The sequence below is a fragment of the Anabas testudineus genome, chromosome 9, assembly GCF_900324465.2.
Source record: "Anabas testudineus chromosome 9, fAnaTes1.2, whole genome shotgun sequence".
Classification (NCBI taxonomy): domain Eukaryota; kingdom Metazoa; phylum Chordata; class Actinopteri; order Anabantiformes; family Anabantidae; genus Anabas; species Anabas testudineus.
The window spans coordinates 6642331-6655083 of NC_046618.1; the positions used below are offsets into that span (position 1 = coordinate 6642331).

General features: G+C 39.1%; 1 protein-coding gene across 1 annotated transcript in view; it reads right to left on the bottom strand.

The window, feature by feature from the left end:
- The window catches only part of si:dkeyp-14d3.1 (transmembrane protein 132C), a 108753-nt gene that overhangs the window by 95546 nt on the left and 454 nt on the right, over window positions 1–12753 (bottom strand).

The following is a 12753-nucleotide window of genomic DNA, read 5'->3' on the forward strand; positions in this document are numbered from 1 at the left end:
AATTGACCTTGATAATACCTCTGCAGTACTATTAGACTACAAGTGCTTGATATGGATGTCTTCATTTCAAACTGAATAGTGCATTCACAGTAATTGCCAAGCAAAATTTAGAGGTGGTAGGAACAGATTTAAAGTCAATATAAAGATGTGAATAGAGGAAAGCAGGTGCAGATTTGCAGTAGGTTGGGCAAACTGAGGTGAAGAGTTGTTGGTTTAATTTGAAAATGTTTCAGCTGCGGAGCAAGAAATTCACAGCAATACACAAAGGAGGCAGCAGCAAAGAGCTGGTCTGTGGGAAAATAAATCAGCCAGTCTCTGCTGTCAGTCACTCAACATGGGCAATGGTCTCACAAAAAATCTGGAACATGTTGAGATAGTAAAAAACCAAAATATTTAATCATCAGAACAGTTTTAGCGTGCTTACACGCTTATGTTTGAATCTGTAACTGGTATTAGCTTTCCAAACTATGAGTTTGATCATTTTCAACAAACCTAAGCTTGATTTATCCTTCCTTGTTAAATCTACGTAGTCTACGCTGCATGTGATGCTTAGGTACAGACTCCTGACATGTATCTCCCCAGAAGTGTTGCACTCACTCTTTTAAAAAGCTTTTTTTTTTTTTAAAAAAGAGAAAAGGAATTACGTTGGCTACTGCCGACTAGCAGTTTGGCGGTGTAATTGCAAAGGGACACAGACACACCAGCACACACACACATATAAATGCTCGCAATGCCGTAGGCAACGCAAGCAGCCTACGGCATTATGAGCACTAATACTTGAGGCTCTGGGTAGATTCAGAGCAGAAGCACAGATCAAGCTTAAGTAAGTGAGATGAGGTGCAAGGTGGTGTTCTAAAAACAATGTAAATTCAACTTTACATTTTGTCTGATGTGCTGATTTGGCCTATTTATTAACACAAACAGCAGTTGCAGCATTGGCAGTGGCTTTGACACGTAATTCATGACGGCTAAAACACTGCCTGTTTGCCTTAATTGCATCACAATTGGACTCATTTTTCTAAAGGCCATAATGAGTGAAACCTGAAAACACAGACATGAGCCACATTTTTTTATTAATTGTCACGTGTTCCTTCCTAAGGATGTGATGATCTCCTGTGGTTATTAGTGTAAATTGTCTGTATCTCCATGTGACAGGTGAGAGTTCTTAGAACTTAAAAGATAAATGCTGCATGTTTTCAAGTCAAAAGTGAAATACATACAGTAATCAAAGCTTGGTAGTTTCATGTTTTATAAAGGTGTTTTATAAATAATGTTTTCCAGCTATTAATACTCCAATCTCTTCTTTGGCATAGCAGATTGAAAAATTATTAAGTTTCACAAAAGCTAACATCGTGTCTCTCTTTCTAGTGAAAAATCGATTGCATCACTCGTAACAACTGCCTTCAAAGAACTACAAAAGGCTTCTGTCACGGAGATGTTTATTAGCAACATGGCAATGACAATATTTTCTTTTCAACAATACACTGGTGAATTACGTATTTATCCTCATCATTTTACAGTTGTAGCGGCTGCAATAGCAACGGTTGCTGTAGCACGTATGACTTTTACTGGTTTTCACTGCTGAAAACAGGTCACGGTCTCTCCTTTCTGCTCCAGCTCAGTGTTGCACATTCTGCTCAAAACTGAACCAAGGGACAAAATAAGAAAACAGAGGGCAACATTAAATTACTGTAAATTGACAATAATATGCTGTTGTAGTTATATTTGGACTCTACATCCAGGGTATTTAATGTTTAAATTACACACAAACACATTAAGATCTGTCATTCACATGATGGCTTTAGGGGTTTTCATTCTCCAGTGGGTTGTGTTACCATATATACTGTGTGTATCCTAGTGTACATACACGAAGGTCAGTGCTAGTCACTAGTATATGTTCCACTTAATATATATATACTGTATATTCTCTTTTCTCTCCCTGTAAAAGAGTCTCTTCACCCCACACTGCTCCGTTCCCTTTTGAAAAGAGCTTTTATTGCAGCTCCAGATGAACTGGCTTTAAATCTGCAGTTTAACCTAAAACCTGTCAGAGTGAACTCCATGAACAAGTAGCTCTATTTTGGACCAGGAAAAGAAAGCTATTAAATGGAGGGGAGAGAAAGGTTTCTATTTCAGACCAGATCAGAAGAAAAAGCACGGCTCCTTCACACCCCTGACGAAATCAGTTAGTTTTAAGGAATTATTTCCAACCAGCAATGAGAACCAGCACATTTTGTTTTCAAAGCATTCCCGACCGGCTGCCAGGCTAAACTTTAATTCAGCGACTGACAGCAACTCACTCCGCACTCCAGCAAGCTTGTTTGTAGGAATCCTAGACGACCAGCTACCAGTACAGTAGCCAGACGTTTGCTGTCTAATGTGTTGAAAAGTAGGTAAGGAAGCAGAAGTTCATTATAACTTTAGTTCTACAAATATTTCTTGGATGCAAAGCAGCTCTGCAAGCAGATTAAAAAACTCCCTGAGTTAATCCTCAGTAGGCCAAGCTAAAGCACCACTTTTTTCTGACTCACTTCGGCTGAAACCGACTGAAGAGCAGAGGAGGGAGGGATACTCAAATATTGTGAAGCCATGAACTATTTCTTAAAAAAATAAATAAATATGAATTACACTTAGCTTAACTTTCAAGTACGTCCTAGTCGTACATCTTGTTTATTTAAAACTACATATTACACAACATTTATAACATAAAGCAACCACCTACTAACTATAATCTACATCATCATGAATTCATTCACACTTACTTATTTACTTATTATTGATACATACATACATAAAGAATATTTTTGGTTTATGATTTACCCAGCAAAATACTTTATCCATCTCTGTTTATTATGTCTGGCTTAATAAAGAGGAAGCATCATTGTAACCTATACAGACGCATCAAACCTATGACCAGTCTGGCCTGTAACACTGTAATAAGACAAGATAAGTTTTAAGCAGCAGCCTGCTGTAATTCGATTTCTATTCTGCAGATCAAAGAATTTCAGTGCATTTAGGGTTCACACTGTCTTACTCACAAACAAACAAAGCGTAAAATCTCATGGACAGACAGATACCTCTCTCCCTGGATGATTCGAGTAACTTGTCAGCCTTTGACAGCAGCAGTATATACTATACAAATTGTGAAGGAAAAACAAAACAAACCTTATTTGGATGACTGGCAGCATGTCTTTCTACACTTTACTGTGCAAGAAGGCTTGTTTATTTTGTTGTGGGGGTCTGAACCTCAGTAGATTGAAGAAATACAGTAGTTGCACATGAGTTTAATCGGATGTTAGTCATCAGGTGAATTTGTCTGGATTAGCCTAGAATTAGAAAGGTCCAAATTAGCAGGACTGAAAGTAAATTAACACGATTTAGTATTTAATAGACATTAGCTCCATAGCACGTTGGGCTAGTGCTGTTTTTGATTTGTGTGATTTTTATTCAGGTGAAGCCACCATCTGTATAAGCGTTTAAGTAGATAAAAGGAGCCGTGTAGGGGAATCTCTCACCACGGTGTGTGTATACACAGGGCTCCACCGGTTTGCTCATAGGGCTACCACTAATATGATTAAACTCCACTTCATCACTAGGTTTCTGCTGCTCTCTGTATCTCTGCTGCCCAGTTGTTCCAGCATAACTCCATTTCTTACAATATGAAGAGATACACCAAAAATAAACCCCAAGTCCACTTCCCTCAGTTTCCTCTGTGAAATTGTGTGCAACTGTGCCCAGATCTCTTATCAAATAATTGATATAATTCTCCTACATCCTAAACTTTCAGGTTCCATGTACTTTGTATGCTCCCTCTTTGTGTGAGAGAAGCTCTGTATTTATGTTTTTAGTTTATTAGTGTGTGTCCGCGGGGCGGGTTCAGGTTTACTGTACCGTGTCGCAGGAACAGAGAGAGATTTTTCACTTCTCATCTGTCTTCATTCACAGGAGGCTACTGTCTCAGAGATCAACCAGCCTCTCTGCGCTGGTCAGCTCACAGTGTGTTTCTCATTTGGACATGCAGGTCAGGCTTGAATATTTCTTTGGATGAAGCACCCTGGCTTCCATCTCTGAAAAGACCAGATAAGTACAACACCTGGCACGCTTAGTTGTTTTATAGGTCATTTATCCTTATCATGCCGTACATTTTTTCACTGATTCTTCTGTCCTTTGGTACGGGAATTATTGAAGCGGCCGTCCTCACTCCAAGAATACACAATTGCACTGATTGATAAAATTCATGTTCGGTCGAAGCATATATGCTGTTAGTTCCAGACTACCTGCAAAAGATACTGTTACGTCTATGAACTGATTTTGAAAAACTGGCAAAAAGCTAACAGTGTCTTCACTCTTGCAGCCTACAGTAAATGATCCATCCTACACAATTAAGGATGGAGCACAGATTACATCACTCTGAACTCCAACCGTTCCCACAGCCCCACAACATCTAATTACAGGGCTTTCACACAACATTCTTCAATATTCTCTGATAATACACAAAAACAGCATGGAGCAATCAGATGCAGGCCGACAGGGCAAAGAACCACTTGCCAGCTGCTTGTTTGCACTTACGTCTGGCATATTCAAGGGAATGGTTAGCATTCCCTCGGAGCGAATGATACTGTGGCCTCTAACACTGCCAGTGGATCCGAGGCAGGAGTGGTTGTTGGAGTGAAATGTGAAAGGGCAGCTGCTTTTTACTGTTTTCACACAAACAACAGCATAAAAATCTGCATATCGCCTAGATTAATATGAACTGAAAACATAAGATGGAGGAGAGACAGTAATAAGAGACTCGTGGAAGGTGCTAAGAGCCAAAGACTGGTAAAAACTTTGTATAATTATACAAATCCATACTCTTTGCTTTCTGTACTGTTCTGCAGTGGGAAAAGTGATGTTAGGCTTTTGGGACAAACACCATATTAGCCTCCCTTCCCTGTCTGCCAATAAAGTTCAGAGTCTATTCTAAGGCTTTACTGCCTCCTGCCTCCAGCTTACATTTCTACTGCCAGACCCAACAACCAGTAAGTCAACTGTAGGTCATTACTGTTTCAATACTTGATACAGGATTGAATTGATAGGAGTCTCTAATTATTTTTCTTCTTTTGTCTTTTTATTAAATTTTGTAATATTTTATAAATCTTGTGATTATAAAATCTCTTGGTGTGTTTGTGATTTGGTGAAACAGTGCTTTGGCCTTATTGCTGCACATTAACCTTCTCACACTGACAATGTCAGCATGTAGCTTATACAATATTTACCATGTTGGTTTTAGATTTACTGTCTCGCACTAAACATAAAGCACAGCTGAGAGTAATGTGATTAGTTGGCTGATAACTGATCATAAAACTGTACTGAACAAATTGACATCTTGACCTGAAGATGGCTCTGGATTAAATCAAATCAAAGCTGTGACAGCATGTTGTGCCAAAAGTCACTGGAGCTCATCTTCTGGACAACACCATGAACAAAGTTTGTGCCGACAGCACGTTTTACCTGCCGTTGGCAGCAGATGAAAAGTCAGAGGATCACCAAAGTTATTACAATTCAGCATGGCTAATACAAATGGTTTAATTTATGATTTAAGTAATCCAAATTCAAATTTTGAGCAGGTGGAAAAGACAGCATTCAGTGTTGTATTAACATCCAGACACAGCTTAATTCCCAGACTGAGTTAAAGAGTAATATTTTTCAAGCTAATCCTTCATTATCACTGGGGTCTTTCTATCTCAGCGTGATGTGGCTCTTTCCAATTTGTGTGAAATTGAGGGCCTCTGGGTTAAGAGGAGAATCTGCAGTGGCAGATAGTGGTTGAGAACGAGCTACGGCAGGATGTGCCAACTGCCAGCGCTGCCCCTCCTGGCCTGGGTGACACCACTGAGCACCAAAGGGCCAATGACTCACTGTTGCCACACTGTCTATGTTGTGACTGGACAATCTAATCCTGTCCCCTAGCATGAGAGAAACAATGCAACATGAACACTGGAGCCTGCCAAAAACTGACGACTGGAGGCTGTTGGACAGCGAGGGCAAGATGGCGGCAGGAAAACATGTCTTTACTTCACATGCAGTTGAGGACCAGGATAAATACATATCATAACAACACTTTGAGATCCAGCATGTTAATGCTAATGTTAGTGCTGGAGGGACCTTTTGTGCCATTTGTGTATGAAGACGGTCATGCTGACTCATGTGAGTTCACTGGAGGGAGTTCATTAAGTTTGAGCTGGGCTGAACTTGTACACTGATTGTACACCATGGTGGCCATTACTTTGACTCTGATTAGGAGCCAGTGATTGTGTCGAGACTGACTGAGAACGCACACACACACACACACTGGAATTCCAATTACACCAAGTACCATCTAGCCAATGCTCAAAGCGTACTTCAGGCAATTTACATTTAACTGAGTTGTCGTGAATGAATAAATGATTATTCTGTGGGGTTTTTTCTAGAGTATTGGTTTTAAAATCAAAGCAGCAACGAAACATCACATCCCGTAATCATTTGAAATGTGCGGTACTGATTATGTCTCACAAACATATTGTGATATGCATTACGGGTATATATATATATATATATATTTGAGGCTAACACAGATCCTGTATCTTACCCCCGACTATTCTTTTTATTTACACTCTATATTTTCCATACATACAAAGTATAGTTTTTGGACTTTTGGCTGAGGTGTCCTTAATTTTGGCTAATGAATGTCCATCAATATTTTTATAATAATAATGATGAATCTAATGACTATGTATGATGTGAAAGGTTGCTCATCTACCAAAAAAACGTATAGGTTTTTTGGTTCAGGTTTCTTTTCAGACTCAGCAGACGGCTGTTTTCATGCAAAAGCTCAGATAAACTCACAGTTTGCCACCACTACTGCACAAAACCATCCGACACAGTTAGAGCTTGGCTGATAAACACAGTGGAACAGACTTATATTTGATGAAGTATAAAACCGCTAAAAGGAGATTGAAGTTTAGATGTATAGTTGATGGTGTCTGAAGCACAGATCAAAACAAATGCCAATATTGCTCTGTTTCTGCTTAATGTGAGGCAGCTGCACCGTCATATGTCAGTGTTGTGTTTGGCAACTTGCTTTACTGACCCCCCAAAAAAGTAATGAACCCCAAAAAAGACTAAAAAAGATAAATTAATATTAGAGAATGCAATCATGACATATAGTTAAAAAATAAACTTGTCAGTGGACAAACTTCAGAGACAGAGACACTGTCTCTAAAGCACTTCATACAGTATCTCCGGCATTATTCTACTGCAATTTATTATTTACTGAACAGCATATACACCAATACATTTGGAATAAGGTAATATGGGTCATACCACTTTATCAGTCACAATGTAATGAAAATTACTAAATTGCAGCAGTCCATGTAAACTAAGTGATGTAAAAGTCATCTCACCATGTAAAATTATAGGATTAAAAATACAAAATTATATATTATAAATACAATTTCAGTGAAGAAAAATAACTTACTAATGTTAAAACAAGAGACAAGGAAATGAGCATTTATTTGATCTTGCAGATACAGAATTATTTCAACCAAAGAGGACCGAGTAGAGGTGAAATATTGATCAGTGTTATTATGATGCTTCACTTTTAATAAAAATGTTGATTCATACAGCAATTTTTATATCCCAGAGAGTTTTATATTAGGCTAATGCTCTTTTTTTTAAATATGTGCTGTGTCAGAAGCACCTTTCCATCGACCAGCATTCATTCTTCATGCTGCCGTACATTGGTTTGCCGTCACAGTTGAGAGGTCACAACACACTCTTCAGTATTGTTCCAGCTACACCAGACAATAGTGATTATTCACAAACACAAGGGATTGCTCCAGGGATAAAACTAATACATTTTAAAATGAATATTCACTGTTTCGGTGGTGGTTTCAAGGCTGCTGTTCAGCATTCGCCTCCATGAGCACAGCACTCCGAATCACAAAGAGGCGCACAACTCCCATTTTAACATAATCTCGGCAATCAATCAGCCACACCACAAAGAAGTCAATGGGCCTTGACAATATGTACCTGTCAGATCATTGCCTCTAATGCATTAAGCTCTGATGCCTCTGATAGACAGCGACAGCTCCACACACAACCAAGTGCTCCACTCTCTCTGATGTAGAGACAGCCTTTTGTCCAGCCACCTGTCTGTGATTACTCAAATCAAAAATGCGTAACCACCCAGAGTTATGGATTCATCTCCGCTGACAGGAAGGAGGAAAGAAAAAAAAGACCTGGTTAAGCATATGAGGAGCTATACCAAAAGCGTTTGCATAGTCTGTGATTTTACTGATTTGACTTTTTAATTTCTCTTTTATATTCTTTGAAATTATCTGTGTTATTTGTCCTCACATGTGTTGCACAGAAGACACAACTGTTACAAGGCAATAAACTTCTAAAGTGTATTCATTGTTTGAGGCTTAATGCAGGATATATTACATAAATATCTAATACTGTGAGATGCTGTCGTAGCATTTTATGTTTCCAGTGGAAGCTCCCAGGCTAATGACATTTTATTAATGTGTTGAAGTAAGAATAATATATTTTTAATATCTCATAATTCAGGAGCATTCACATTACAGTGAACAGTGAAAATGTCTTTTCCTCCTTCTCGTTCATGCAGAATAAAAATGTTGAGTTGTTATAAAAAGCTCACTGAGGCAAACTAAGTAAACAGAAGTAAACAAGGATTATTTTTAAGAGTTGAAGAAGGCCACCGTTTCTATTCTTTCCTGTTTTTTCCTGCACAGCTTTAGTGTTAGTTCTTAAGTTACATGAATATTACATCAGTGGGTGTAAAGTGTGCACTTGACCCAGCACTAATCCGACCACAGGAGGTGGTCACTTTCAGAGTAGTCAACCAGAAAACCACTGCTATAACCTTTGGGGAACAGATTTAGAATTCAAAATCTCAGCATATATATTAGAATATATTTTATATAGTAAAAGTGTCCCCTAATTCTGCAAAAATATTTCCTAAGAAATGTTTTGAAAAAGATTGTTTTAGTGACTATAAGGTTGATACATGAAATGTCTTGTCAACTCTTGGCTGGTTTTCTCTGAAAACTACAGACATTCATGGTCCCCAGAGGATGAATCCTAATAACCCTGTGAATTTTCATAAAGCTTTATCAATGAGAGAACATTTTCACTTAGCTGGTGATACACAGTATGTCAGCATTCATGAAACATAAAACAAAATGTGCAGACTTTTATCATCCCCTGACTTTTCCTACACTCCGAGTTGGACGTGTGATATTGAGCGAAACGTTTCAACAACTACTGGACAGATGAATTTGGCATACACCTTTATAGTGCTCAGACAAGGAACTTTAACAATGTTGGCATCCATTTTATCCTGAGTTTTTCTCCAGCACCATCAACAGGCCAAATTTCTAATCTGTCCAATACTTTTGTTTCTAAAAAAATAAATGAAGGAAACTGGATGTTACACCCATCAGCCTCAGCTGTGCAGCAACATGTGAAATGTTAATCAGATTATCAGCATTGTTATGAGTATATGTAGCATAATAATGTACAGCTTCACAGAGCTGCTAGCACGGCCATTTATAATATCTAAAAATATATGTCTGCATTAAAACTTGTATAATAACTTTGACCTATCTCATCCTTATCTATCCTTAACTGAAACAGCAAGTACGGTCTAAAAATTAACAACAACTCTTACACCGAAGTGTGAGTTCAAAACTATGTGTAGTCTGAAGTGACCTGTGATCTCAGGAGTTTTCCCTCTGTTAGCCCATGGAGCTGGTGACTAAAATGCACAGTGTGACTGGGAACGCCCCGACAGATCATGATCAGACACAACGATGTACTGATGAGAGGATGCACAAACACTCCATCAGCATATTGGTCAGTTGTTACAATGGCCGCCTCCTCAGGCACTTACACACACATTCACAAGAACTCCCTCTGACGCTTTTACACTTAATTCCACCATTTACATTCCCTAATTTGATTAAATTCAATGTGAGACCATGGCAGTTATGAAGAGGCAATTAGGACAGGGCAGATGTATAATGTGAAAATACTGTATTATAAGGATTATATGGGAAATTATGGGGGCAAAAACTCTCTTTTGACTCAGTGATTGGAAAGCTACAATACACGCCTCCTACACACACTTACAGTATAATGACAATGAAAGAGGAGCAGAGAGGATTTAGATGAGAGTCCACCTACTCAGCGTGTATCATAAAACGTCCATTAAACAGAGGTGCAAACAGGTTGACATACAAACATGTAGTTTGAATGTTGTGACCGTTGGTAATTACACAAAAGAGATATTCAAACCCATCTTACACCGTGTTGCTACTGTGTATCTTTGCCTCTCCTCATCCTTGAAGGGAAACTATGAAAAATAGCCAAATTGGATCTGAGAGAATGGAAAAATCTGCCTCTTTTTATCAGTGTCCACCGTCTCAGCAGTGCACCACAGTGTGCTCAAAGCTCAGCTGTAAGATAGACTTGATAAAAATACCACCAAGCCAGGGATTTATTCAGTTCTTTTCATGTCCTCTGATCTGTAAATAAACACCACAACTGAGGTAACACCAGCAAAATGACGTTACAGCACTTTATCCACGCGAGCTCACATAAGACAGAGACTTATTTAAATCTCAACTCCTGATACGGGTTAGTATAATTGATGAGCTGGGTGAAGCAGAATTTACAATTTACACTTCTGATTAAGACCTTCTGAATTTCAATTAAAATCCTCTGGTGCAACACAAACTACGACGAAAAGTTAAGTCACAGAGAAAGCATCTGCCGGGTTGTTAGTGATTCAACAAAAACAATCCATTTGATCCAACCTGCACCAAAGAGACAGAAATATGAAACGATCTACAGCCAATTTATGTAGAAGGGGTTGAGGAACAACAAACATGACTGGTCCATTAATATTATCTGCTCTCAGCTGCTAGTTATTATTGCAGTGCACATCTGAGATTTTGAACTGAGCACACAGCTACATTCAGACAGACAACCTTATGCAACAGACTGTTACTCCATTGATTTGAGTCGCCGTTTCTTTTCCAATAAGCCTTAAAAATACTGTATTTTCTGTGCCCGCAGTACTTTCACTTCCCTCGCTCTCATTTCTTGGTCGTTGCTTGCTCAAGGACATGAGTTGTAAGCCTTAAAGGACTGCCAGAGGCTAAAGAAGAGGCGCTGGATGTGTGCCACAGTACTGGGGCGCAGGACCACAGCGGTGGATCTTTGTGAAGACAATTGCAGAGAAGACTCTCCACTGAGAAAGAGGCTGAGAATCTCTACGGGTGTTAATAAAACGCTGGTGCTCTGAATCCGTCCTACAGGACAAGCTGCACCCCGCGACGGGGATACAGACGCATGTGGTGAGGCGCATGGTGGAGACAAGAGACAGCCTGGGCCGTGTGCTTAGTGCTTAAAGATGTAGATTGAAGGCTATCCCTGCTTGATCCCCTTTTGGATCTTGTTAAGCTCAAGGATAAGACGAAGGGAGGGAACATTGAATATTCCTCTCAGAAATCCCAGCGAGGTGTCTCACTAGAACACACCTAGGGGCTTCAATTAATAGAGAGGACAGACTTTTTAAAATATAAGAAATAAGGCAATCTCTCTAAAAACAGAACAAAATTCTCCACTCTATCACAAAGGTATTTCATTTAGCTCATATTCTGCTATTTTATGTCCAATAATTCTATTCCAATGTTTTTTCTGCTCATGCAAACAAATGGTATCCACAGTCACAGCAGTTTACCACAAGATTTTCCTCCCATATTATGGCTTCATTTTGCTGCACAGACATTTTCCTACCATGAATCTGATCCTCTCATTTCCTGGAGTGTGTTATCAATTTTCATCACTATTCACAGTGAGAAGCTGTGTCCTGCAGCTTCTTGACACACGATGCTCAATTAGGATCACACTGTGTATGGTTACTAAGAAGGCCTTAGCATATGGCAAACACAATTTCCATACACTTCAAGCCAGTGAGTCAGCACTCATAACAAAGCCGCTGTCAGATACATCCTCCAAGCCCCATCAAGGTGTGTCTGCACAACAAATGTGTGCGATGCAGAGTATAGTGTTCAGAGGAAATACATGACCTCTCATTCTGTAGGTAATCAATATACTGTAGGTGGTTCTTTGAGTTGGACTATCACTGTAGGCTTTTACAAATAATAATGTTTGGCCTTAAAGCAATTAAAGGGTTTAACTGAAGCTGATATTAAGTGGACTATTTGAACAGCAACGTATGAACGGCTACTTCTGTATTATCTGAAGACAATAATCACAATACTGCCAGGGTACATTTTCCAAACAGCATTTTAGGTTAAACCGTTTCCCCACAAGACAGAAGGAATTCATTAGCCAGACCACCAGCTGCTCTCAGATGTGTATATTCTGGCTGCAGGGCAGCCAAAGTAAATGCTGCTCTACTCCTTGTGGCACAAAATGAATGATGATGCTGTATCACGCGTCGTCAAACTGAAATTTACATTGCCACTGTTTTACCGAGAACTCACACAGACAAGAATGAATATGTAATATCAATGTTTTGGATATGTTGGCACTCTAACACTAATGTGTGATTTGAGCTACAAAGATCTCTCAGCGCTGCAGTTCTATGTTACTATTCCCATAAAATAGTTATGAGCTTTGAGATGATTTTTTATGTAATATCCTGACAAGCCAAGAGGTAATAAAGTCCCAAGGCTT